We start from the raw sequence: 27,762 nt of genomic DNA, 5'->3' as shown, positions 1-27,762 counted from the left end.
CTGTTTTCAAGTGGGGTCTGGCTATAGCAGAGCCTCTCTTAAGCAGGGGTACGGCCATTCTAAAGAGACCACGAAAGAGTCCTCCTAGACCGGCTCCATACATTGTGGGGGCTCCTACAAAACCGGGCAAGCCGTTCACGGCTTGCATCTTGTAATAATCCACATAGGCGCTAGGATCTACATAACCCCTCGAGGTAGCCATTTTAATAATGTACACACTGTTTCAGGGGTCGAAAATGTAGTTTGACAATAACTTTACCGAAGCGGAAGGGTACGTTGATATTCTGATCCGATTTTACTTCGATCGTGATGTTGTCAAAGTGGGTCTTTGAGACTGGTACGTAGTGTGGCTTGTCATAAGTAATTGTGACCATGTCATTGCTTTTACCTTTAATAAGTACATTTCTCAAAAGGGGGACATAGCTATCCCCGACCCTCTGGTGTGTTATGATATCCGTATACACATAAAGAGTGTAAAAGCCGCCACTGATGTCAGCCGGGAAGGGTGCCACCACTTCTGAGAACCTGCTCTCTGTGTCAGAATAGAACCCTAATATACGCCCCAGTTGTCCTTTGGTTTGAATGCTAATACCAGGTTTTGACACCTTGTACACTCTGTTTTTAATAGGGTTGTAATATAGCTTGATGTTGGGGGTGCCTTCTGAGAACTGTTTATGCATCTCATCTAATATTGTATCCACATTGTCATAATAACCTCCTTGCATCGTGAATGTCCATTGACTCTTTTTAACATCGTCAAAAATGGCGAAGGTGGCATCCTTATCTTGTAAAACAGCCCAAGTGTAAGGATACTGTATTTCCGCCAACCCCACTTCCCACGACCCCCTTAGATCTATAGATTTTCCAAATTGTACCGTGTAACTGGATATTTCATTTTTAGGGTATATATCGAGAGAGGCGTTACTGGGTAGAGTCACGTAGAAGCCTCCTGATTCCATCTTGAGTATCGAAAGTAATGACCCCATCACACCAGCGGGCATGTTGTTATAAGGCTTGAATATCACAAACCTGTTGTTCCGGGACCCAACTATTGAACTTTTCAGGCCATCCAAGCCATTTCACCAACACATATTTTTTCCGGTTCTGGGTTTTCTCAGCTAATATCTTTTCAACTCTGTATACAATGTCTTTACCCACAATAATTTTTTGTAACTCGGCTTCGTAAAACGTTCCTTCTATATCCTCCCCGTCATAGTCTTTTAACCGGTACACGGGGGGGTCTCTAGCCACCTGTTCGGTAACTGTAAAATATTCGTCAGAAAATGTTTGTTCATAACCTTTGGCAAAAGTACTCCTTAGCTTTGAAACGCGAACCACATCACCGATGTTGAACTTATAAGTAGTTTTCCCCTTCTTAATAAATGGGCCGTATAATTTTTTATAGACCTTAAAAGAATTACTTTGATCAACATCTATAGGCTTCATTTTAATACTGGCGTGATACCCTTGGTTGTAAGCATCGATAAAATCCTGAACTTTATCAAAATACTTGAACGTGTTGACCGCTGTAAAATATCTCCACATTTTGGTCTTTATGGTGCGGTTAAACCTCTCCACCACCGATGCCTTAAGCTCATTACCGGTGGTGAAATGATGTATTTTGTGTCTCTTCAGTAGATTCTGAAATTCTCTGTTGAGAAACTCTTTTCCTTTATCAGTCTGCAGTTTTTTAGGACATCGTCCCTGGGACAATATATCCTCAAAGGCCCTTGTCACCGCCCGACCTGTTTTGTTATGTAGAATGCGAGCCCAGGCATATTTTGATAACACATCGATACACATCAACATAAATTTGTGACCATTGTTATGTTTTGATAAATTTGACATATCGACTAGATCCATTTGCCATTGTGAGTCTATGTCAGTTGCATATACACGGTTTCTTTTAAAGTTAATCCTGAGAGGTTTATGTAAGGTATAGGCGTCTTGTTCCCGTAACCATTCTGAAACAACCACATCATTAACCTTCACGCCGGCCTCAGCGAGTCCTCTTTGAAAACCCTTCTTACCCGCCAAACCCCCAATCTTGGCTGGGTTGTAGTATAGTTCATGCATTTGGGGAGCTTGCCGAGTCATTCTGCCAAATAAACACACAGACCCACACTATGCGCAAAGTTTTTATACAAGGTTTTTTATTCAACTTCAGGAGAGCAGATACCCCTTTTTAGACATTTGAGAAAAGTATAACATACACAACAATTTTTTCTACGGTCCAGACAAAAAGAAATCAGATGATTGGTTACTTGATCTATATCAACAAATACCTGTTTCTTTATCTTGTAGGCACACACCTCAGTTACATATGTAAATAAAACAACAATATGACCTATTTTAAAAGTAAACAGAGGGGTATTAAACATGCTCAGTAAAAGGTCATACAGATGTTGATGAAATGGCCTAATATCATTCTTGGCCCCCTTGAGCGCTTCATCCCAGTGTTCGTACCCCCCGGTCTTTGTTACAGCAACCATTAACTTTTCCAGGTTTGAAAGTTGATCCTCATCGATGGTTAAATCTGTAGAGAAAAGGCTCGCGTTGGCTACTTTTCTGTCAAGCACATGGTGTAATAGCGCTCTCAGGTTAGCTGCAGAGTGTTGATGACAGAACCAGTTGCAGCAGCAGTCCAGAACATTCCCCATGTTCAAAGTCCCTTAGTTCAGGTCAGAGTCTGAATCAGTGGCGTAGATGTCGAATTCTTCGTCGCTGCCCCCAGCTTTAACTTCTTTACGGAAGAAATAAGCTTTTAGCTTGCCAGCGGTTTTTCTACTTGGCTCATCCAGGTCATTGAGCAGCTGCCCAAGTTTCTCTATTATAAACGGCTCCTTTTTCAGCTCCAGCAAAATCTCATCTATGATTTTCTGGACTTGTCCAGCAATGACATGTATGTGGGAGTAAGACAGAGCCTTGATTAGTGCCGGTTTCAGCCACGGTTTGTTCAGTCTTCTGTAAAACACGTTGAAATAGAACAGGAAATAGTAACGGTCTGGTTCAAACAAACAACTGTATCTCAACTGACTGGGGTGATTCACTTCACACCCCCGACAGACTTCTTTCAGAGCTCGGTCGATGAGAGCACTCAGAATATACACCAGGGTGCTTTTAACCACTCTGCTTACTTGGACACCTACCCCGGGCATAAATCCTGCGTCTTCATCACGCCCCCGAGACCGTCCGATGCTCATTGGGTCGCCTGGTGGTTTGTGGGGTGTTTCTACATCCATTGGACTGACCCCCTCCTGAGACGCACAGACGGTAGACAGTTCGGCAAAATCGAGGCCCTCCATGAGCTCCAGAGGCTGGGGATCCCCGAGACTCATTTGGACATCCATCGCTCCGCATGTTGTTTCGTCCTGAGGGACCGGGGTCTGAGGTCTTGGAGGGTAACCGCAGTCAGAGGGTTCCGGAGTGTATACAAAATCTGGGGAATAGAACCAGGGGTGATCCCGGGTTTGAAGAGGCCTGTAGAGCCTGTCGACGTCCGCAGCTTTCGGGTAAGACATTCTCTTTAATTTTAAACCATGAATGAATTGTTGCGCCTTTTATCCTATCTCTTCACTACGTCACGACACACCGCCCTCTTAGAAGAGAGTAGACCCTGAGCCGTCAGACCCCCCTCCAACCCCCCACAGGTCGTCTGTTTTATCATCGTCGTCGTCATTCAAGGGGGATATATAATCCATAATCCAGCATATTCTCCTTCTAACAGAATCCAGTTGTGAACATTTGGTCAAGATGTCAAAACCATCATTTATACAGTTTATGACCTCTTTCAAGAACGGCCAGTCCACGGCGTCAAACATAATTTCAGTAACCTGTTTTTCTGGATCCTCCACAACCCCTTCAATAGGGTTTGTAATCAGGGTACTGCTAAACAAAACCTTACGATCAGTAGTTAGAGATAGACTCTTCACCACTGTACCGTAGTTCTGCAAGCTTTCCCATTCACACCTTTCAAAACTCTGAGTCGGAGACTCCGTTTCGCCTTCTCTTGGACCCTCTTGCAAGCCTTCTAGAGTCTTATCCACAAGCCCCAGGTCTCTCCATGCCATCACCTTCAACCAGTCCTCAAAAGAGTATTCAATCACCGTCTCAAAAGGTTCCAACGTACCCTCCTTCTCTCCCAAAGCAAAAAGCTCCACTCCAACATAGCTGGGATCCCTTTTAAAGCGGTAACCCCGTCGACCCCCCCAGAACAACACCCAGGAGCGTTCAATCTTCAAATTGGTGAGTACAGGAACCCTTGCCCGGGATTGTTTCTTGCGGGGCTTCATGTTGATGTCGCTGGACATGTTGAAGAAGCGGGATGTTTCAGATGCTGAGAATTAAAGAGGTATTGCCTAAAAGCAGCGCGGGGTCTTAAATAGAGAGGAGAGTTTCGGGGCGTTGCCTTCAGGGGGGGGGGGGGGTCTTTATGGGTGGCCTTGTTGTTCAGGGTTTTAGGGGTGTACACTTTCTGACGGATATGACGTAGGAATAATTAAGGAAATAACTCTAAAATCACGCCCCCCAATTATGACGTAGGAATATTAATAAGCTTAGGGCATACGTCATAACAAAATAGGCCGCGCCCAAAAAACCCTACTATCTACTCACAGGTCCTAGGGGAAGAGCAACAGATCCACCTTCCCTGACCGGGAATCGAACCCGGGCCGCGGCGGTGAGAGCGCCGAATCCTGACCACTAGACCACCAGGGACGGCTCCGGAAGTGACCCGCCACACGCTGCACTCTGGGCGCAACTTGGCTCACTCTGGACTTGGCCGTGCGACAGAGCGAGACGTGTGCGTAGAGCAGAAACCTTCATCACGGGCAAGAGGTGGGCAGCCGGCTTGGTTCCATGGTGTAATGGTTAGCACTCTGGACTCTGAATCCAGCGATCCGAGTTCAAGTCTCGGTGGGACCTGGGGCCCTTGGCAGGGGCAGCGGCGGTGAAGCGGTGGTCTCCCTGCGTGAGGGCCTGTGTCTGCGAATAAGGCCTGTTTATGTTCCCTCTTGGGAGGCTTGGAGACGAATTGGCGAAAACTCCGGGTCGGCCTGGTGCGTTCATATTCCTGGTGGTGACCGCGTGGCTTAACGGAGAAGAAGGTGCCTGTGTTGACAGATTACAGATAGATTATTTCCCTTCTTGGAAATCATCGTTAAAGCGAAAAGGAACTTTGTAAACCAGCTAGCTTGGAAGCAACCACGTCAGGGCATTCTTTCAGTTAGACCTCGGTTTTTTACAAGCACGAGTGAAGCTTTAAAAGAAAATGACATAGAATGTTTGCGGCCGTTCATCCAATCAAAAGGTGCAAGCCCGAGTCCGATTGCGGTCTGTCTTCCCTGGGGGCGGGGGGGATTGTGTTTTGTGAGATCCGGGGGAGAGGTGAGGTGGCTTTCTTTGGTGTATGCCAGAGGTCCGGTGAGAGGTTGTCTTTTACAACTGTCCCTCAGTCAATACCAAAAACAGTCCCTGCCAATCTGGGAAAGCCATTCAGTCCACAAACAGAGTTTTGACAAACATCCTGCGGGCTTTTTCTCCACTGTTTGATCCTTTTATCGTTGACAGGAATTTCTACAGGGTACGTCCCGAACAGGTGCCTCAATGGCTGTTTGCTAGCTCGATAAATCTAACTTGCTCGGTCTGCATACTATCTTTAATCTAAAACATCATACAGTCTCTTCGGTCTGACTTCGGATCGGAAGATTGAGGGTTGGAGTGCCTTTGCGGTCGTTCCTGGGGTTACGACGTCGAAGCGGCATCTCGGTCGTTTTTGGGGAACTTCGGAAGGGCCAGCCGGCGTGCTAATGCTGCAGCCGTCGCCGGCGCGTTGTGTCTGATAACCTTACGGCAAACAGGCAATGCCTTGCGCCTGTGTCTGCGGCAAGAAAAGTGAGCGACTCTCCCCCGAAACCGGGGCACGAGCGCCTGAGACCTTGGAGAATGCGGGCATCGATCCCGCTGCCTCTCGCATGCTGTAGCGTAAGGTACACTTATACATTTCAATTAAAGAAGTGAATTTAAAGTATCACCTTATCACGAATCCTGGAATCTTGTAGAACTCAATTTCTGTAATAATTGGACGAAGACACCAATTCCAAAGATATAAATTGTCAAATGTATTCAAAACAAAGACTAAATGTAGCACTACACTAATTATACAAAAGGGAAAAACTAATTACAATTCAACTCTAGATCAACAAATCGAAGACAAATCACTTCCGTGACCAAATCAAAGACCATGGGATCACATATGATAACACAAATCGTTAAACTAAAAAGGTTATAAACACATTGACTACAATACCGGTTAGTAAGACGAAGGTGAGTCTCTCGTTAGTATTATTAGTCAGACATTAAATAACTACGCAGGTTAGTATTTATGTCAGGTAACTTATCGTTATATATATATCAGTCTCATTCACGTTTAGGTGCCGAGAAAGATCCTATCATTACTTGTTACCACAATTTCCCTTAACTGATTATTATTCAATGATTAAGGATAGGCAGGGCCACCAATAATCTAATGTCTATTAACTTGTGTCAATTTCAGACTAAACAGTTAAACAGGAATGAGAAGATATTTCTCGGCGTTGACAGATTTTATTTCTAAAATTATCAACAAAACAGTTTAATGCAACACACATTTATATTTAAGAAAACTAAATGATATTACACATTCTAGAGTTATGAATCACAGATTAACATTTCTAATTGATTTCTCAAATGTCATGAATCATGAACTCCAAACTGTTAAACTTATCTGAACTTCGTCGCAGAGAGGCCTCTCTGGCTTCGGGCTCAGATAACAGCACACGGCACGAGGTCCGTGTGGTTTGGAACAAAGGCAGTCCGGTTCGGCTTTGTCCAAGAACTTCCACTCAGTCGATACACCTGGAAGTTGGGGTTTCGCGAAAGTAGAGTCGTTTCCAAACAGATTTTCCACTGGTTTGAAGGCTCCAAGGTTGTGCACAAAATCTTCTTGGCAAGCAGGGTCTCTCACCGTACTTATTTGAAGACAAAGTCTTTGGGGAAAGCAGGGCCGTGTTTGTTCCAAGGGTCAAGTTTCTTAAGACTCAAATAGCTATTTAAATGACTGACACTTTCGTATACAGTCGACTTAGTCAATTGTCCAGCTGTAAAACTCCACTGATCAGGTGGGCACAGGCGGGCAGCGCAGTCTGTAAAGTTCTTTATTTAATAAAGTCCTTTAAAAGAATTCTTCGTACGGCTCAATCTCCTTCTCCCAGTTTAACTCTTCTGTTGCCGGCAAAGACTTAGTTGGTTTCTGGTTCCGGTTCTGGCAACAGAGCTACAGGTTGAGCTGTGGCAGCGAGTTACTGGTTCAGGTGAGAGAGAGCGAGAAAGACTGTCCGCTGTTCCTTATAGTCTGTCAGATCAAGAGGTGATTGGTTCTTGAGTTTTTGAGATTGGATTTCGGTTTCAGCCCCCAGTGTCCTATTGGAGGGGGGCTTGATTTATGACTGATGTCAATCCATGCCATCTTTTGGAAATGCCGGTTGGCCTGGGTTCGTAGCTCTATGTCGGGATTTCGGCTCTCGTCCACTTCAAAGAGTTTTTATCACCTACAGGCCCCTTTCTCCAGACATCTCATAGCAGAATTCCAAACTATTTGGCCTCTTCTTGGTGCCATCCTCCCCAAAACTGTCACTTTGATGCAAACCAGTTCCAAGCTGATGAGCTAAGGGAATCTGATAACTTTGGGGGGGAGAGGTTTTCTTTAGATCAGTGCTTCAGCTCAGAGCCCAAATGCTCTTATCCAAATACACCCAACATAACGCTACAATGCTAAGCGAGCACTCTACCACGTGAGCTGATCCTCAGGGCTCTCGGTGAGGCCGACCCCCACTTCTTCAGTCTTTAAGTGGCACGTCGCGAGTAAGTCCTTTCCTGCGCTTCAGGCAAGCTTGCAGCCAACTGCGGACGACTTTCCTTCCTCGGTGGCAGCCATCGTGCCGCAATAGAAAAGGATTGTCATGAGCAAAACTTTCAAAGTGACCGAAAAGATCACGGCCCGTCGTGTGATGTGATTTACATGAGCTCCAGAAACGTTCATGGACATATGTATATAAGTAAGGATTTAATCACAGATAGAGAGAGAGAAAATGCACCACACAGGTCCTATGGGAAGAGCAACAGATCCACCTTCCCTGGCCGGGAATCGAACCCGGGCCACGGCGGTGAGAGCGCCGAATCCTGACCACTAGACCACCAGGGACGGCTCCGGAAGTGAACCGCCACACGCAGCACTCTGGGCGCAACTTGGCTCAATCTGGACTTGGCCGTGCGACAGATGAGACGTGTGCGTAGAGCAGAAACCTTCGTCACGGGCAAGAGGAGGGCAGCGGGCTTGGTCCCATGGAGTAATGGTTAGCACTCTGGACTCTGAAGCCAGCGATCCGAGTTCAAGTCTCGATGGGACCTGGGGCCCTTGGCAGGGGCAGCGGCGGTGAAGCGGTGGTCTCCCTGCGTGAGGGCCTGTGTCTGCGAATAAGGCCTGTTTATGTTCCCTCTTGGGAGGCTTGGAGACGAATTGGCGAAAACTCCGGGTCGGCCTGGTGCGTTCATCTTCCTGGTGGTGACCGCGTGGCTTAACGGAGAAGAAGGTGCCTGTGTTGACAGATTACAGATAGATTATTTCCCTTCTTGGAAATCATCGTTAAAGCGAAAAGGAACTTTGTAAACCAGCTCGCTTGGAAGCAACCACGTCAGGGCATTCTTTCAGTGAGACCTCGGTTTTTTACAAGCACGAGTGAAGCTTTAAAAGAAAATGACATAGAATGTTTGCGGCCGTTCATCCAATCAAAAGGTGCAAGCCCGAGTCCGATTGCGGTCTGTCTTCCCTGGGGGCGGGGTGGATTGTGTTTTGTGAGATCCGGGGGAGAGGTGAGGTGGCTTTCTTTGGTGTATGCCAGAGGTCCGGTGAGAGGTTGTCTTTTACAACTGTCCCTCAGTCAATACCAAAAACAGTCCCTGCCAATCTGGGAAAGCCATTCAGTCCACAAACAGAGTTTTGACAAACATCCTGCGGGCTTTTTCTCCACCGTTTGATCCTATTATCGTTGACAGGAATTTCTACAGGGTACGTCCCGAACAGGTGCCTCAATGGCTGTTTGCTAGCTCGATAAATCTAACTTGCTCGGTCTGCATACTATCTTTAATCTAAAACATCATACAGTCTCTTCGGTCTGACTTCGGATCGGAAGATTGAGGGTTGGAGTGCCTTTGCGGTCGTTCCTGGGGTTACGACGTCGAAGCGGCATCTCGGTCGTTTTTGGGGAACTTCGGAAGGGCCAGCCGGCGTACTAATGCTGCAGCCGTCGCCGGCGCGTTGTGTCTGATAACCTTACGGCAAACAGGCAATGCCTTGCGCCTGTGTCTGCGGCAAGAAAAGTGAGCGACTCTCCCCCGAAACCGGGGCACGAGCGCCTGAGGCCTTGGAGAATGTGGGCATCGATCCCGCTGCCTCTCGCATGCTGTAGCGTAAGGTACACTTATACATTTCAATTAAAGAAGTGAATTTATAGTATCACCTTATCACGAATCCTGGAATCTTGTAGAACTCAATTTCTGTAATAATTGGACGCAGACACCAATTCCAAAGATATAAATTGTCAAATGTATTCAAAACAAAGACTAAATGTAGCACTACACTAATTATACAAAAGGGAAAAACTAATTACAATTCAACTCTAGATCAACAAATCGAAGACAAATCACTTCCGTGACCAAATCAAAGACCATGGGATCACATATGATAACACAAATCGTTAAACAAAAAAGGTTATAAACACATTGACTACAATACCGGTTAGTAAGACGAAGGTGAGTCTCTCGTTAGTATTATTAGTCAGACATTAAATAACTACGCAGGTTAGTATTTATGTCAGGTAACTTCTCGTTATATATATATCAGTCTCATTCACGTTTAGGTGCCGAGAAAGATCTTATCATTACTTGTTACCACAATTTCCCTTAACTGATTATTATTCAATGATTAAGGATAGGCAGGGCCACCAATAATCTAATGTCAATTAACTTGTGTCAATTTCAGACTAAACAGTTAAACAGGAATGAGACGATATTTCTCGGCGTTGACAGATTTTATTTCTAAAATGATCAACAAAACAGTTTAATGCAACACACATTTATATTTAAGAAAACTAAATGATATTACACATTCTAAAATTATGAATCACAGATTAACATTTCTAATTGATTTCTCAAATGTCATGAATCATGAACTCCAAACTGTTAAACTTATCTGAACTTCGTCGCAGAGAGGCCTCTCTGGCTTCGGGCTCAGATAACAGCACACGGCACGAGGTCCGTGTGGTTTGGAACAAAGGCAGTCCGGTTCGGCTTTGTCCAAGAACTTCCACTCAGTCGATACACCTGGAAGTTGGGGTTTCGCGAAAGTAGAGTCGTTTCCAAACAGATTTTCCACTGGTTTGAAGGCTCCAAGGTTGTGCACAAAATCTTCTTGGCAAGCAGGGTCTCTCACCGTACTTATTTGAAGACAAAGTCTTTGAGGAAAGCAGGGCCGTGTTTGTTCCAAGGGTCAAGTTTCTTAAGACTCAAATAGCTATTTAAATGACTGACACTTTCGTATACAGTCGACTTAGTCAATTGTCCAGCTGTAAAACTCCACTGATCAGGTGGGCACAGGCGGGCAGCGCAGTTTGTAAAGTTCTTTATTTAATAAAGTCCTTTAAAAGAATTCTTCGTACGGCTCAATCTCCTTCTCCCAGTTTAACTCTTCTGTTGCCGGCAAAGACTTAGTTGGTTTCTGGTTCCGGTTCTGGCAACAGAGCTACAGGTTGAGCTGTGGCAGCGAGTTACTGGTTCAGGTGAGAGAGAGCGAGAAAGACTGTCCGCTCTTCCTTATAGTCTGTCAGATCAAGAGGTGATTGGTTCTTGAGTTTTTGAGATTGGATTTCGGTTTCAGCCCCCAGTGTCCTATTGGATGGGGGCTTGATTTATGACTGATGTCAATCCATGCCATCTTTTGGAAATGCCGGTTGGCCTTGGTTCGTAGCTCTATGTCGGGATTTCGGCTCTCGTCCACTTCAAAGAGTTTTTATCACCTACAGGCCCCTTTCTCCAGACATCTCATAGCAGAATTCCAAACTATTTGGCCTCTTCTTGGTGCCATCCTCCCCAAAACTGTCACTTTGATGCAAACCAGTTCCAAGCTGATGAGCTAAGGGAATCTGATAACTTTGGGGGGGAGAGGTTTTCTTTAGATCAGTGCTTCAGCTCAGAGTCCAAATGCTCTTATCCAAATACACCCAACATAACGCTACAATGCTAAGCAAGCGCTCTACCACGTGAGCTAATCCTCAGGGCTCTCGGTGAGGCCGACCCCCACTTCTTCAGTCTTTAAGTGGCACGTCGCGAGTAAGTCCTTTCCTGCGCTTCAGGCAAGCTTGCAGCCAACTGCGGACGACTTTACATCCTCGGTGGCAGCCATCGCCCCGCAATAGAAAAGAATTGTCATGAGCAAAACTTTCAAAGTGACCGAAAAGATCACGGCCCGTCGTGTGATGTGATTTACATGAGCTGCAGAAACGTTCATGGAAATATGTATATAAGTAAGGATTTAATCACAGATAGAGAGAGAGAAAACGCACCATACAGGTCCTAGGGGAAGAGCAACAGATCCACCTACCCTGACCGGGAATCGAACCCGGGCCGCGGCGGTGAGAGCGCCGAATCCTGACCACTAGACCACCAGGGACGGCTCCGGAAGTGACCCGCCACACGCAGCACTCTGGGCGCAACTTGGCTCAATCTGGACTTGGCCGTGCGACAGATGAGACGTGTGCGTAGAGCAGAAACCTTCGTCACGGGCAAGAGGAGGGCAGCGGGCTTGGTCCCATGGAGTAATGGTTAGCACTCTGGACTCTGAATCCAGCGATCCGAGTTCAAGTCTCGATGGGACCTGGGGCCCTTGGCAGGGGCAGCAGCGGTGAAGCGGTGGTCTCCCTGCGTGAGGGCCTGTGTCTGCGAATAAGGCCTGTTTATGTTCCCTCTTGGGAGGCTTGGAGACGAATTGGCGAAAACTCCGGGTCGGCCTGGTGCGTTCATCTTCCTGGTGGTGACCGCGTGGCTTAACGGAGAAGAAGGTGCCTGTGTTGACAGATTACAGATAGATTATTTCCCTTCTTGGAAATCATCGTTAAAGCGAAAAGGAACTTTGTAAACCAGCTAGCTTGGAAGCAACCACGTCAGGGCATTCTTTCAGTGAGACCTCGGTTTTTTACAAGCACGAGTGAAGCTTTAAAAGAAAATGACATAGAATGTTTGCGGCCGTTCATCCAATCAAAAGGTGCAAGCCCGAGTCCGATTGCGGTCTGTCTTCCCTGGGGGCGGGGTGGATTGTGTTTTGTGAGATCCGGGGGAGAGGTGAGGTGGCTTTCTTTGGTGTATGCCAGAGGTCCGGTGAGAGGTTGTCTTTTACAACTGTCCCTCAGTCAATACCAAAAACAGTCCCTGCCAATCTGGGAAAGCCATTCAGTCCACAAACAGAGTTTTGACAAACATCCTGCGGGCTTTTTCTCCACCGTTTGATCCTTTTATCGTTGACAGGAATTTCTACAGGGTACGTCCCGAACAGGTGCCTCAATGGCTGTTTGCTAGCTCGATAAATCTAACTTGCTCGGTCTGCATACTATCTTTAATCTAAAACATCATACAGTCTCTTCGGTCTGACTTCGGATCGGAAGATTGAGGGTTGGAGTGCCTTTGCGGTCGTTCCTGGGGTTACGACGTCGAAGCGGCATCTCGGTCGTTTTTGGGGAACTTCGGAAGGGCCAGCCGGCGTGCTAATGCTGCAGCCGTCGCCGGCGCGTTGTGTCTGATAACCTTACGGCAAACAGGCAATGCCTTGCGCCTGTGTCTGCGGCAAGAAAAGTGAGCGACTCTCCCCCGAAACCGGGGCACGAGCGCCTGAGGCCTTGGAGAATGCGGGCATCGATCCCGCTGCCTCTCGCATGCTGTAGCGTAAGGTACACTTATACATTTCAATTAAAGAAGTGAATTTAAAGTATCACCTTATCACGAATCCTGGAATCTTGTAGAACTCAATTTCTGTAATAATTGGACGCAGACACCAATTCCAAAGATATAAATTGTCAAATGTATTCAAAACAAAGACTAAATGTAGCACTACACTAATTATACAAAAGGGAAAAACTAATTACAATTCAACTCTAGATCAACAAATCGAAGACAAATCACTTCCGTGACCAAATCAAAGACCATGGGATCACATATGATAACACAAATCGTTAAACAAAAAAGGTTATAAACACATTGACTACAATACCGGTTAGTAAGACGAAGGTGAGTCTCTCGTTAGTATTATTAGTCAGACATTAAATAACTACGCAGGTTAGTATTTATGTCAGGTAACTTCTCGTTATATATATATCAGTCTCATTCACGTTTAGGTGCCGAGAAAGATCCTATCATTACTTGTTACCACAATTTCCCTTAACTGATTATTATTCAATGATTAAGGATAGGCAGGGCCACCAATAATCTAATGTCAATTAACTTGTGTCAATTTCAGACTAAACAGTTAAACAGGAATGAGACGATATTTCTCGGCGTTGACAGATTTTATTTCTAAAATGATCAACAAAACAGTTTAATGCAACACACATTTATATTTAAGAAAACTAAATGATATTACACATTCTAAAATTATGAATCACAGATTAACATTTCTAATTGATTTCTCAAATGTCATGAATCATGAACTCCAAACTGTTAAACTTATCTGAACTTCGTCGCAGAGAGGCCTCTCTGGCTTCGGGCTCAGATAACAGCACACGGCACGAGGTCCGTGTGGTTTGGAACAAAGGCAGTCTGGTTCGGCTTTGTCCAAGAACTTCCACTCAGTCGATACACCTGGAAGTTGGGGTTTCGCGAAAGTAGAGTCGTTTCCAAACAGATTTTCCACTGGTTTGAAGGCTCCAAGGTTGTGCACAAAATCTTCTTGGCAAGCAGGGTCTCTCACCGTACTTATTTGAAGACAAAGTCTTTGAGGAAAGCAGGGCCGTGTTTGTTCCAAGGGTCAAGTTTCTTAAGACTCAAATAGCTATTTAAATGACTGACACTTTCGTATACAGTCGACTTAGTCAATTGTCCAGCTGTAAAACTCCACTGATCAGGTGGGCACAGGCGGGCAGCGCAGTTTGTAAAGTTCTTTATTTAATAAAGTCCTTTAAAAGAATTCTTCGTACGGCTCAATCTCCTTCTCCCAGTTTAACTCTTCTGTTGCCGGCAAAGACTTAGTTGGTTTCTGGTTCCGGTTCTGGCAACAGAGCTACAGGTTGAGCTGTGGCAGCGAGTTACTGGTTCAGGTGAGAGAGAGCGAGAAAGACTGTCCGCTCTTCCTTATAGTCTGTCAGATCAAGAGGTGATTGGTTCTTGAGTTTTTGAGATTGGATTTCGGTTTCAGCCCCCAGTGTCCTATTGGATGGGGGCTTGATTTATGACTGATGTCAATCCATGCCATCTTTTGGAAATGCCGGTTGGCCTTGGTTCGTAGCTCTATGTCGGGATTTCGGCTCTCGTCCACTTCAAAGAGTTTTTATCACCTACAGGCCCCTTTCTCCAGACATCTCATAGCAGAATTCCAAACTATTTGGCCTCTTCTTGGTGCCATCCTCCCCAAAACTGTCACTTTGATGCAAACCAGTTCCAAGCTGATGAGCTAAGGGAATCTGATAACTTTGGGGGGGAGAGGTTTTCTTTAGATCAGTGCTTCAGCTCAGAGTCCAAATGCTCTTATCCAAATACACCCAACATAACGCTACAATGCTAAGCAAGCGCTCTACCACGTGAGCTAATCCTCAGGGCTCTCGGTGAGGCCGACCCCCACTTCTTCAGTCTTTAAGTGGCACGTCGCGAGTAAGTCCTTTCCTGCGCTTCAGGCAAGCTTGCAGCCAACTGCGGACGACTTTACATCCTCGGTGGCAGCCATCGCCCCGCAATAGAAAAGGATTGTCATGAGCAAAACTTTCAAAGTGACCGAAAAGATCACGGCCCGTCGTGTGATGTGATTTACATGAGCTGCAGAAACGTTCATGGAAATATGTATATAAGTAAGGATTTAATCACAGATAGAGAGAGAGAAAACGCACCATACAGGTCCTAGGGGAAGAGCAACAGATCCACCTTCCCTGACCGGGAATCGAACCCGGGCCGCGGCGGTGAGAGCGCCGAATCCTGAACACTAGACCACCAGGGACGGCTCCGGAAGTGACCCGCCACATGCAGCACTCTGGGCGCAACTTGGCTCACTCTGGACTTGGCCGTGCGACAGAGCGAGACGTGTGCGTAGAGCAGAAACCTTCATCATGGGCAAGAGGTGTGCAGCGGGCTTGGTTCCATGGAGTAATGGTTAGCACTCTGGACTCTGAATCCAGCGATCTGAGTTCAAGTCTCGGTGGGACCTGGGGCCCTTGGCAGGGGCAGCTGCGGTGAAGCGGTCGTCTCCCTGCGTGAGGGCCTGTGTCTGCGAATAAGGCCTGTTTATGTTCCCTCTTGGGAGGCTTGGAGACGAATTGGCGAAAACTCCGGGTCGGCCTGGTGCGTTCACCTTCCTGGTGGTGACCGCGTGGCTTAACGGAGAAGAAGGTGCCTGTGTTGACAGATTACAGATAGATTATTTCCCTTCTTGGAAATCATCGTTAAAGCGAAAAGGAACTTTGTAAACCAGCTAGCTTGGAAGCAACCACGTCAGGGCATTCTTTCAGTGAGACCTGGGTTTTTTACAAGCACGAGTGAAGCTTTAAAAGAAAATGACATGGAATGTTTGCGGCCGTTCATCCAATCAAGCCCGAGTCCGATTGCGGTCTGTCTTCCCTGGGGGCGGGGGGGATTGTGTTTTGTGAGATCCGGGGGAGAGGTGAGGTGGCTTTCTTTGGTGTATGCCAGAGGTCCGGTGAGAGGTTGTCTTTTACAACTGTCCCTCAGTCAATACCAAAAACAGTCCCTGCCAATCTGGGAAAGCCATTCAGTCCACAAACAGAGTTTTGACAAACATCCTGCGGGCTTTTTCTCCACCGTTTGATCCTTTTATCGTTGACAGGAATTTCTACAGGGTACGTCCCGAACAGGTGCCTCAATGGCTGTTTGCTAGCTCGATAAATCTAACTTGCTCGGTCTGCATACTATCTTTAATCTAAAACATCATACAGTCTCTTCGGTCTGATTTCGGATCGGAAGAATGAGGGTTGGAGTGCCTTTGCGGTCGTTCCTGGGGTTACGACGTCGAAGCGGCATCTCGGTCGTTTTTCCGGAACTTCGGAAGGGCCAGCCGGCGTGCTAATGCTGCAGCCGTCGCCGGCGCGTTGTGTCTGATAACCTTACGGCAAACAGGCAATGCCTTGCGCCTGTGTCTGCGGCAAGAAAAGTGAGCGACTCTCCCCCGAAACCGGGGCACGAGCGCCTGAGGCCTTGGAGAATGCGGGCATCGATCCCGCTGCCTCTCGCATGCTGTAGCGTAAGGTACACTTATACATTTCAATTAAAGAAGTGAATTTAAAGTATCACCTTATCACGAATCCTGGAATCTTGTAGAACTCAATTTCTGTAATAATTGGACGCAGACACCAATTCCAAAGATATAAATTGTCAAATGTATTCAAAACAAAGACTAAATGTAGCACTACACTAATTATACAAAAGGGAAAAACTAATTACAATTAAACTCTAGATCAACAAATCGAAGACAAATCACTTCCGTGACCAAATCGAAGACAAATCACTTCCGTGACCAAATCAAAGACCGTGGGATCACATATGATAACACAAATCGTTAAACAAAAAAGGTTATAAACACATTGACTACAATACCGGTTAGTAAGACGAAGGTGAGTCTCTCGTTAGTATTATTAGTCAGACATTAAATAACTACGCAGGTTAGTATTTATGTCAGGTAACTTCTCGTTATATATATATATCAGTCTCATTCACGTTTAGGTGCCGAGAAAGATCCTATCATTACTTGTTACCACAATTTCCCTTAACTGATTATTATTCAATGGTTAAGGATAGGCAGGGCCACCAATAATCTAATGTCTATTAACTTGTGTCAATTTCAGACTAAACAGTTAAACAGGAATGAGAAGATATTTCTCGGCGTTGACAGATTTTATTTCTAAAATTATCAACAAAACAGTTTAATGCAACACACATTTATATTTCAGAAAACTAAATGATATTACACATTCTAGAGTTATGAATCACAGATTAACATTTCTAATTGATTTCTCAAATGTCATGAATCATGAACTCCAAACTGTTAAACTTATCTGAACTTCGTCGCAGAGAGGCCTCTCTGGCTTCGGGCTCAGATAACAGCACACGGCATGAGGTCCGTGTGGTTTGGAACAAAGGCAGTCCGGTTCGGCTTTGTCCAAGAACTTCCACTCAGTCGATACACCTGGAAGTTGGGGTTTCGCGAAAGTAGAGTCGTTTCCAAACAGATTTTCCACTGGTTTGAAGGCTCCAAGGTTGTGCACAAAATCTTCTTGGCAAGCAGGGTCTCTCACCGTACTTATTTGAAGACAAAGTCTTTGAGGAAAGCAGGGCCGTGTTTGTTCCAAGGGTCAAGTTTCTTAAGACTCAAATAGCTATTTAAATGACTGACACTTTCGTATACAGTCGAGGTTTTCTTTAGATCAGTGCTTCAGCTCAGAGCCCAAATACTCTTATCCAAATACACCCAACATAACGCTACAATGCTAAGCGAGCGCTCTACCACGTGAGCTAATCCTCAGGGCTCTCGGTGAGGCCGACCCCCACTTCTTCAGTCTTTAAGTGGCACGTCGCGAGTAAGTCCTTTCCTGCGCTTCAGGCAAGCTTGCAGCCAACTGCGGACGACTTTCCTTCATCGGTGGCAGCCATCGTGCCGCAATAGAAAAGGATTGTCATGAGCAAAACTTTCAAAGTGACCGAAAAGATCACTGCCCGTCGTGTGATGTGATTTACATGAGTTACCAGAAACGTTCATGGACATATGTATATAAGTAAGGATTTAATCACAGATAGAGAGAGAGAAAATGCACCATACAGGAGTAGATAGTAGGGTTTTTTGGGCGCGGCCTATTTTGTTATGACGTATGCCCTAAGCTTATTAATATTCCTACGTCATAATTGGGGGGCGTGATTTTAGAGTTATTTCCTTAATTATTCCTACGTCATATCCGTCAGAAAGTGTACACCCCTAAAACCCTGAACAACAAGGCCACCCATAACCGGTTGTTCTTGTTGTTCTTGTTGGTCAACTGTAGAGTGTGAATGGGTCGGCTCTTCCTGTAGTGGTTGGGGGTCTTTTTTAAATATACATGTAAGGGGCCCAGGTCTTAACAATGCCATTTTGAATAGTGCGTTTATCATATTCACACTGTCTCTGTCTCTGTCTCTGTCTGTCTCTCTCTCTCTGTCTCTCTCGCCCAAGCATTTTATAAGATCAACAAGTTCTGTTGTCTGTAATGGTCCCAGGTCTTAACAATGCCATTTTGAATAGTGCGTTTATCATATTCACACTGGCTCTGTCTCTGTCTGTCTCTATATCTCTCTCTCTCGCCCAATCATTTTATAAGATCAACAAGTTCTGTTGTCTGTAATGGTCACAGGTCCTAACAATTCCTGTTTTGCATAGGGTACTTATGTTAACCCCAATGTATATGGCTCTGTCTCTCCCCTCAAATTTAATTAAAAATAAAATTTTAAAAAAGAGAGTGTGTGTGTGTGTGGGTGTTTGTCGGTATAGGTTAATTGTTTTTGTAAAAAAAAAAAAAAAAAAAAAAAAGCTGTGGTTATATTTTATCTCACACATAATGTGTTCATTCGTTTTACTTAAATACATTCTAGGGTCTTAAAGCTCATAAGAGTTAGACTTAAGATAAGGATATGTTTTTAAGGTATTTTAGCAGGCTCAATCCCTGATGATAAGGAATCATTTAAAAAATAAAAACAACTGATCACTCAATGCTAAATAGATCACAACACTCAAGGCTAAATCACTCACACCACGGGGGACGGGGGTGGGCTCAGACAAACGTAGGCATGGCGTGTGGTCTCAAAACATTCAGAATACTTTTAAACTATATAATTTATAAGCTTTGTAAAATAAACCCAAATATCTCTTTTGTGGGGATAAACGCTGTTCTGAGTAGTTTGTGACTTGTTTAATACCAAACAAAGCATCGCTATTAAAAAAAAAAAAAAATCACTGGAAAAGCGCTACTTATTTTAGATCTTTATAGTTATTTTCTTGGCTCAGGTTGTTTTTTAGCGCGTATAAAGGCCTGAAATATTCTTAGTGTTTATTGACTATAGGTCTTGATGCTTAAAAATGTTTTTTTGAGAGACCAAAAGGTTCTAATAAAAGTTTAGAGTAGAGAGGAGAGAGATCGTCGCCATCTTGGTTTCTATTTGAAATTGATGCAGGGTCATTTTATTGGTTGGTTTTGATATGTTAATTGGTAACAGGACGGCACAAAGGCCAGCCCAGAACAATGCCTTACAAGCAGATCCGGCATCCGGCCATCAGTATAAGTATGAAGGTCTGGTCTTCAGCTCGACAGACTCATACTGACCTTTCGATTTAAGCCTAAAGATCAACAATGTCCGGAAACAACATCAACGACTTCGATTTAAACGAGTTTTTAGGTAAGTCTTCAGATTATTTTCATTGACTCAGAGCGGGTTGTGGGCATGTATTGTAAATAAGGTTATAACATCTGTTTTAAGTTCTGTAAAATTATTTTTCAGCCAGTCAACAGGAGTTAATTCCCAACGCTGAGGAGATCATCTGGAACAACGACGGTAAGATTTTTGTGTTTGCGCTCAAGGGTTCTTATGTATGGGTGTGTGGTTGTGTTTTGAAGCGGCTCATTAGAGTTATGAAAACGTTTTAATATATATTAATGGCGGTCTCTTTAATTACACAGAAACTATCGAAAGGCCTGTGATTAATGTCTCCGAGGATCAACCAAGAGAAGTGGTTGTCCCTAGACAGGCTGTCTGCCGACCGGGTAAGAACTAAACCCCTGTTTGTTTGTATAACGTTTCTGTAAGATGTTTGAGGCCCGTCTTGTTAATTTAAAAAAATATCCTTTCTAACAGTATTAAGAAACGTGGTTCGAGACAACGAAAGGCCTTCCACAGCGAGGGCTTGTTTAGTTTTACCTTCGAGAACCGTAACCTTTCAAGAATCTGAAAGGCCGTCAGCCCCTGTATCTGATAGCGGTGAGTATATATCTGCCGCTTGTAAGAGGTTAAAGCTTTTTATAAAGCGGGGTGGTTAAAGGTTAAACATGTCTCTTACCTTCACAGAAGTGCAAAAAGCTAAACCAGCTGAAAAACATAAGAAACGATTATTCTTTGGAGGTAAGTAAGATCTTTCAAACTTTAATGTTTTTAAAAGGGTTTTGTTTGCCCGTTGAGGGCTAATATTTAAGCGAGGGGTGCCCATTTCCTGTAGGTCTTGGGGGTTCTGGGAAAGATCTTTAGAAGTCCGGACAGGTCTAGGCTTGTTTCTGGGGCATGTGTTTAGAAATGACCGATTGCCCGACCGTCTGGTTAGGAAGTAAAGCTGTCCGAAAGGTTTTAGTAAGTTGTTTGGCTTATCTCCCGCAATTATACTTCTGTTTTAAAGTGGCTGTAGGAAAAGGCTTGAAGGTGTTCATTGTATTTAATATTTAAACAGATCGTGAAAACGTTTGTGAAACAGGAAGTCCCGGGATCAGGAAGCGTTTACACTTGGAAGGTTCGTTTAAAAATGAAATGTGGTGTGTGTGTGTATAAAAAGTGTTTTATTAACAATATTACATTTAAGAAACAGTTTATTTACAGAGGCTTCTCTGTTTTACATTTATTATCAAGTCCTAATAAATATATTGTCTGTAAATAATAAGGCGTTGTAGTGAATGTCTAAGCCTATTTTCAAAGGTCTAAAAAAGCTAAAGGTTTTGAAGGTCCTGGACATGTTGTTTTAAGTTTGATTTCTGTCGCCGTTTAAAGATGTAAATGTAATGTATATTTTTATTCTTCCCAAGACTCTTGGGATAGTCATTCTGTGGATGAGCTATTGAGGACAATTACCCCGTCTAAGTGGGATCAAACATCTTCCCCGGAGAGATCACCGAGAGGATCCCCCACGGTGGTCTTGGAGACCCCCCAACATCTACTCAGGCCACAGCCTTCTGGGGGTAATTCAACAATCCAGATTCAGCCCGCCGCATTGTCGGGCGGAACAAATACAGGCAACCAACAACCTCAGGGGTCGCCGTCAGTCAGGGTTGACACACCACCCAACGACGGACTGGTTTCAACATCGTCCCCCCAGCCCCGTTTCTTGGCTACAGAAACGCTGAACAGTACACCGCGATTGGCCAGGGTGTCACCGCAAAGGCCTTCTTGGTCTCCGTCCGTGAGTATACGCTCGCTCCCTGCCTCCTTCGACCGAGATTTACCGGAGCGACCATCCTTTGCAGCTGAGCCAGGACACCATCCCCCGGAGCTACTTCCTGAAGGTCGGCATGAGTTGCTACATACCTTGTTACTAAATCAAAGACTTGTGTTAGTGGGGCAAAACCTTGTGATAGAGAGCCAAAACACCCTTATTAATACCCTTACTAACGAATTGTACCGTATTTAATGTTTTAATAGATACAAAACGCCTTACTATTGTGGGTTGTTGGAAAAATAAAAAATAAAAAAAATGTCCGGACTTGGTAAAAGAACTCACAAACTAAAGGATTATGAACAAGTTAGGGCCCCAAAAAGACCTTCCCGAGAGAACACCCTCGGCCCTGTTGTGAACTCCTCTGATGTCCCAATGAACCAGGAACTATTACAAATGATAAATGATTTAAATAACCCCCAATCACCACCGATAGAATGTGAATTACCAGACTTACCGTGAACCCCGACCTGTTACAGATGGTCAATGATCTAAATAACCACCTCCCAACGGTAGCGCTTATAGAGGTTCAACCCCTAGTTCACCCCGATTTGTTTGAAATGGTGGAGGCTTTGGAGACGCTACCCCGACCAAATTCTGCCCCTATTATAAATGATTTGAGACAATTAGAACACAGTACGGCGGCAGAAGCAGCCGTCACTATAGAGGAGGGTCTTGACATTAACCGGGTGGATATCTTTGAAGGACTTTTACAGGCTTTAAATGAGCCTCCTCAAAAAGGGGGTTTTGTAGATGTCAGCGGTGGGGGTGTTCGGAATGTGGAGGGTTCTGAGACTGATAAGGCTGTGGATAACATGCTCTGTGAGAATGTAGGGGTTGAAGGCTTTGTTCAAAATGATGATGTGTCCAAAAGTACCAGTGATCCCGTGATTATAGATAGACCGGCCTATAACAATTTTGAAATGATTCAGCGTTTTAATTTTGCAGAACTTTTAAATTGTGACAATTATGCAGAAATATTTGTCAACATACACGAGGCCTTGCAAAACATGCTTGAACAGGTTGCTGAAAGGGTCAGACCTCGAGATGTTGTACAGTTAGAACTCAGAGGGGATGATTTGTTTAGCAACCTATCTGTAATGCTGAGTGGAGATAATTTAGATGTTGATGAATTTCTGGCTAAAATCGAAGCGTTATTGCAAAGTAACGCATCCATCTTAGCTGATGAAAGTCTGTCTCTGGTAATGAATGTGGTTCCTAACCCTGAGGGTGGGGCGCTTAGAAGACTGTCGAAATGCTTGAAGAACGACATAATTAGGAACAAGCTCAGGCAATTAGTGGTGAGTTCCAATGGGGACAATAAGCTCTGTTTTGCTTACAGTTTAATAAAACTACTCACCCCCGACATGCCTGAACCCCAAGCTATGCAAGAGGCTTTAATGCTTCATCAGAGGGCCGGCTTAAACTCTCAACAGATGGTTGCCTTTTCAGACATTGCCATGTTTGAGGAGTTGTTGTCTTTAAAAATTGTTGTGTGGTACCGTTGTGAGGTAAAGGAAGTATTTGTGAAATTTCAGACACATCCTGAAACCCATACACAGACACTGTTTCTCTTCCTAAGTGATAGTCATTACTTTGGAATAAAGAGTTTGACGGCTTTTTTGGGTTGTTCGTATGTTTGTCATTGGTGTTATAAGGCCTTCAATGATAAGCTTAAGCACCGCTGTGACGGTTACTGTAACGTCTGTTTCAATCCGCAATGTCGTAAGGGTTTGGCCCCTACCATCCGATGTAAAGATTGCTTAAGGATTTGTCTCTCCGCGTTCTGTTTTTCCGAACATAAGGTGCAGAGGGCCGCTGCTGAGGGGGTTAAAAAACGGAGTTATTGTGATCAAACTAAATATTGCCCGCAGTGTTGCCTCCAGTACCGTTTTCATGAGGTTAAACCACACAAATGTCTGGAACCGAGATGTAGGATCTGTAATGCGGATTTAACCCCGGGGTCTGAACACCAGTGCTTTATTCAGCCGGTTAAAAAGGAGCCGCCGCACAACCGGTATGTCTTTTTTGATTTTGAATGCCGGCAAGAAAACGGGGTCCATGTTGCTAATTATATACACTGTATTGACATGTTGGATTGTGAGTGGTCAGCTAGCGGTGAGAGTTGTGTCAGGGATTTCTTTACGCGGTATCGCGGTCCAAAATACCTCAATTACACATTTATTGCCCACAATGCTAAGGGTTATGATTCTTACATATTGATGAAGTATCTGGTGGAAAATGGGGTGACCCCAAAAATAATAGCTCAGGGTAGCAAGATCATGTGTTTCACCAACGAGGCTTTCAACCAACGTTACATAGACTCGTTAAATTTCCTCCCCATGAAATTGAGCGCTTTGCCTAAAGCTCTGGGTTTTGAGGCTCAGAAGAAAGGTTGGTTCTGCCATTTTTTTAATACTAAGGACACTCAAAATTATCGAGGGTCCTACCCGCCCGCCTCTTATTATGGGGTTGATACTATGATGTCTCATGAGAGGGAGGAATTCTTTAAATGGTACAATACGGTTAAGGGGGGTGTTTTTGATTTCCGAGAAGAGATGGCCGCTTATTGTAAAAATGATGTGGAGATCCTTAAAGAAGCCTGTTTGCGTTTCCGCACCGAGGTTATCAACACGTCGGGTCTCGACCCTTTGCAAAGTGTGACCATAGCGTCTCTCTGCATGAAAATGTATCGATCCAATTTCTTGCAGAAAAACACTATAGCGGACACCACTTCTGACAACTATCGTGCTAGACAAAAGAACTTTTCGACTGTCTCCATACAGTGGCTGGAATATCTGAGTGCCCGGGATAACATCTTCATCAGACATGCTTTAAATCAAGGGGAAGTCAAAATGGGTCCTTACTACTTAGACGGTTTTAGCGACGTGTCCGGGCGGCGTACCGCTTATGAGTTTGCTGGTTGTATTTACCATGGCTGTCCTCAGTGCTTCGACCCAAACACCTTTAACCCCGTAACACAAAAACTCTGCGGTGATATGTACTATGATTTCCAGGAACGAATTGAAACTTTAAAAAACACCTATGGTTTGAATGTACTGGTGATTTGGGAACACGCGTGGACGACCCTGAAGCAACAGGATGTGGAGGTACAACGGTTTATGGAAACCTTGGACTTTCCTGAACGTCTAGAGCCCAGGGATGCGTTATTTGGGGGTCGTACCAACGCCCTCTGTTTACATTATGAGGTAAAGGAGGGTGAGAGAGTAGATTACTATGATTTCACCAGTCTGTACCCTTATGTCAACAAGACCAAAATGTACCCGGTGGGGCATCCAACCATTGTTTATCGTGACTTTCTCGAAATCGGACAGTACTTTGGTTTGATCAAAGTCACCATGTACCCTCCTCGTGAGCTGTTCCTACCCGTGTTGCCTTACAGGTGTTCGGGAAAATTGATGTTCCCTCTGTGTAGAACGTGTGTGGAAACTGAAAATCAAAATACCTCTTGTCTGCACAGTGATGACGAGAGAGCGCTGACGGGTGTCTGGTGTAGCATTGAGCTTGACAAGGCGGTGGAGAAAGGTTACAGAGTCGGTAAGGTGTATGAGGTTTGGCATTTTTCTGAAAAATCTGATACTCTTTTTGCTGAGTACATTATGACCCATCTGAAAGGGAAACAGGAGGCATCGGGCTATCCCTCATGGTGTGTTGACTCCGCTGCCAAAGAGCGGTACGTTCAGCAATATTTTGAAAAGGAAGGGATCCGTCTAGAGCCGGGGAACATAACTGTAAACCCCGCCAAGAGACAAATGTCCAAACTGATTTTAAACAGTCTGTGGGGTAAGTTTGGGGAAAGAAATAACCGTCTAAACACAACCTTGATTAAAACCCCTGAACAGTTTATAGAATTTATCTTTTCCAAACAACATGCAGTATCACACTTTCAATTCTTAAATGACCACGTGGCACAGGTCCAGTGGAGGGCCCCTAAAGATTTCCCCACCAAACAGGGAAACGTTAATGTTTTCATAGCGGTTTTTACCACGGCTTACGCCCGGCTTGAACTGTACAACTTAATGGATCAGCTGCAGGAACGCACGCTCTATCATGATACTGACTCTGTAATCTTTGTCACCAGGCCAGGGGATTGGGTCCCTCCCCTCGGGGACTACCTTGGGGAGTTAACGAGCGAGCTAGATCCTCAGGACCACATAGTGGAGTTTGTTTCAGGGGGTCCTAAGACTTACGCATACAGAACGGCTGCGGGTAAGACCTGTATGAAAGTTAAGGGTTTCACTCTGAACCATTGTAACAACAAGCTCATTAACATCAAGTCTCTGACGACCCTGGTACAAAGTTTTGTAACCGAGAAAGACGCGCCTCCTCGCGAGATTATTACAGCCGGAAATCAGATCTATCACAATAAAAAGGGGTACACATTGGAAAATAGATCACTAAACAAACGGTTAAGGGTGGTGTACAATAAAAGAGTGTTGAAGACTGATTATACCACTCTGCCTTATGGATATTAGCAGTGGTTTTGATAACAGACTTCAACACCCTTTCTCCTGTATTATAGCCGGTCCCTCCAATTCGGGTAAGAGCTATCTTATAAAGAACATCATAGAAGATGTGGACGCAACCGTGTCCCAAGCTCTTGACAACATAGTGTGGTGTTACTCTTGCTGGCAACCTCTCTACGATGATTTGGCATCAAAAAAAAATAATCTGAAATTTGTGCAAGGTCTCCCCGCCTCGTTGTGTGACGATGACCTGTTCCCGCCCGGACAAACTAATCTAGTGATCCTTGATGACCTGATGGAGCAGGCCGGTGACAACAGTGAAGTGGAAAAAGCTTTCACAAAGTACACTCATCATAGGAATTTAAGTATTATTTATTTAGTTCAAAATCTATTTTTTCAAGGTAAAAAAAGCCGCACTATTAATTTAAATGCCAATTATATAATTCTTTTTAAAAACCCCAGAGATAAACTACAGGTCACCGTCTTGGCTCGTCAAATGTACCCTAACCAGACCAAATTCTTTTTGGAGGCATTTGAGGATGCCACCAAAAAACCCTACGGGTACTTGATTGTGGACTTAAAAGCACAAACCCCAGAAGACTTTCGCCTCAGAACAGGTTTGTGCCCGCCCGATTGGCCGGCAGTGTATGTGCTAAAGAAAAGGAAATAAATAAGAATGTCTGTTCGGATTAAAAGAAATCTGCCGCTTTTGCAAATGTTATTTGAGGGGAGCCCGCGCCATAGGAAAGCTGTGCTGGCAGGGGCCCCCTCGGATTTGATCGAGACCCTGTGTGAAATAGCTTTTAACATCTTACGCGGTAATATACCCCTAACCCCTTCTCAACATTCTAAACTCAAAAAACAAAAAGCGGTTATCAAGATCATCGCTAATAAGAAGTATTCTATTAAAAGAAAAAGAAAGAAGATTAATCAAACCGGAGGTTTTATAGGACCGCTGTTGAGCATAGCCGTGCCTTTCCTAACCAGTCTTCTAGCTTCCAGAGTGGGTTAATAATGGAATATGCTCAGAAAATGTTTTTGATCCCTCAGGAGCAGCTTGAGAAACTGAGAAAAAATGTTGTCGGGCCAGAGCCCATTAGACAAACGGCCGAAAACAACCTGGACTCTGAAATGAAAGCTATACTGGCCAGGGCCGATTTAAATCAGTATTCCAAAGCCCAGATGTATAGCAACACGTTACAGCGCTACCTCCGTCTGGTTAGACAGGGTGAAAAAGATCAAAACATTTTAACTTTAACCATGGCCTCTCAAGAAAATGGTTCTGGGACTGATGCGGGGGGTACGGTTGATAAAGATGTTGCGGTGCCCGAACCTGTTGAGAGTTCAGAGGGAGATGTTGTAACGGATGTTTTGAGAAACATGCCGGCCAGAAGCAAAAGACATGCAGAATATATTCTGCACAAAATGGTTCAGAAACCGCGGGTAACGACTAATAAGGTACCCGATAGTCGCCGACCTGTAGGCTGGAATGCTTTCCTACAGGCGATGGCCTGTCTGAACATGCCCCAATCAACAGTCCCTAACCAGGAAACGCGACAAAAAATCCGTCTGTGTAAAGAGGTGGTGACTGATCTGACGCCGATATCTCATTACTCTGACCGTGTTGAGCAACCCTCCTCAGGATCTATCCATCGTTGGGAAGCTTATTAATCTCATGTTTTTATTTGTCTCCCCTGTAAATAAGGAACCGACAAACAATTTTTTTATTTTTTATTTTTATTTTCAAATGTTGTACATTTATTT

The 27,762-nt window shown here is 44.6% G+C and overlaps 6 non-coding genes across 6 annotated transcripts; 2 read left to right on the top strand and 4 right to left on the bottom strand.

The window, feature by feature from the left end:
- Window positions 1-4,644: 4,644 nt before the first annotated feature.
- trnae-cuc (transfer RNA glutamic acid (anticodon CUC)) lies at window positions 4,645-4,716 on the bottom strand. Its single transcript has one exon. It is a non-coding gene; the product is annotated as a tRNA-Glu (tRNA).
- Window positions 4,717-4,851: 135 nt separating this feature from the next.
- On the top strand, window positions 4,852-4,923 carry trnaq-cug (transfer RNA glutamine (anticodon CUG)). Its single transcript has one exon. It is a non-coding gene; the product is annotated as a tRNA-Gln (tRNA).
- Window positions 4,924-8,167: 3,244 nt separating this feature from the next.
- Window positions 8,168-8,239, bottom strand: trnae-cuc (transfer RNA glutamic acid (anticodon CUC)). The gene has a single exon. It is a non-coding gene; the product is annotated as a tRNA-Glu (tRNA).
- Window positions 8,240-11,689: 3,450 nt separating this feature from the next.
- On the bottom strand, window positions 11,690-11,761 carry trnae-cuc (transfer RNA glutamic acid (anticodon CUC)). The gene has a single exon. It is a non-coding gene; the product is annotated as a tRNA-Glu (tRNA).
- Window positions 11,762-15,211: 3,450 nt separating this feature from the next.
- On the bottom strand, window positions 15,212-15,283 carry trnae-cuc (transfer RNA glutamic acid (anticodon CUC)). Its single transcript has one exon. It is a non-coding gene; the product is annotated as a tRNA-Glu (tRNA).
- A 135-nt stretch (window positions 15,284-15,418) lies between these two features.
- Window positions 15,419-15,490, top strand: trnaq-cug (transfer RNA glutamine (anticodon CUG)). The gene has a single exon. It is a non-coding gene; the product is annotated as a tRNA-Gln (tRNA).
- Window positions 15,491-27,762: the final 12,272 nt, after the last annotated feature.

Source organism: Amia ocellicauda, chromosome 6, assembly GCF_036373705.1.
Source record: "Amia ocellicauda isolate fAmiCal2 chromosome 6, fAmiCal2.hap1, whole genome shotgun sequence".
NCBI lineage: Eukaryota > Metazoa > Chordata > Actinopteri > Amiiformes > Amiidae > Amia > Amia ocellicauda.
This window is presented reverse-complemented; position numbering and strand designations above follow the sequence as displayed.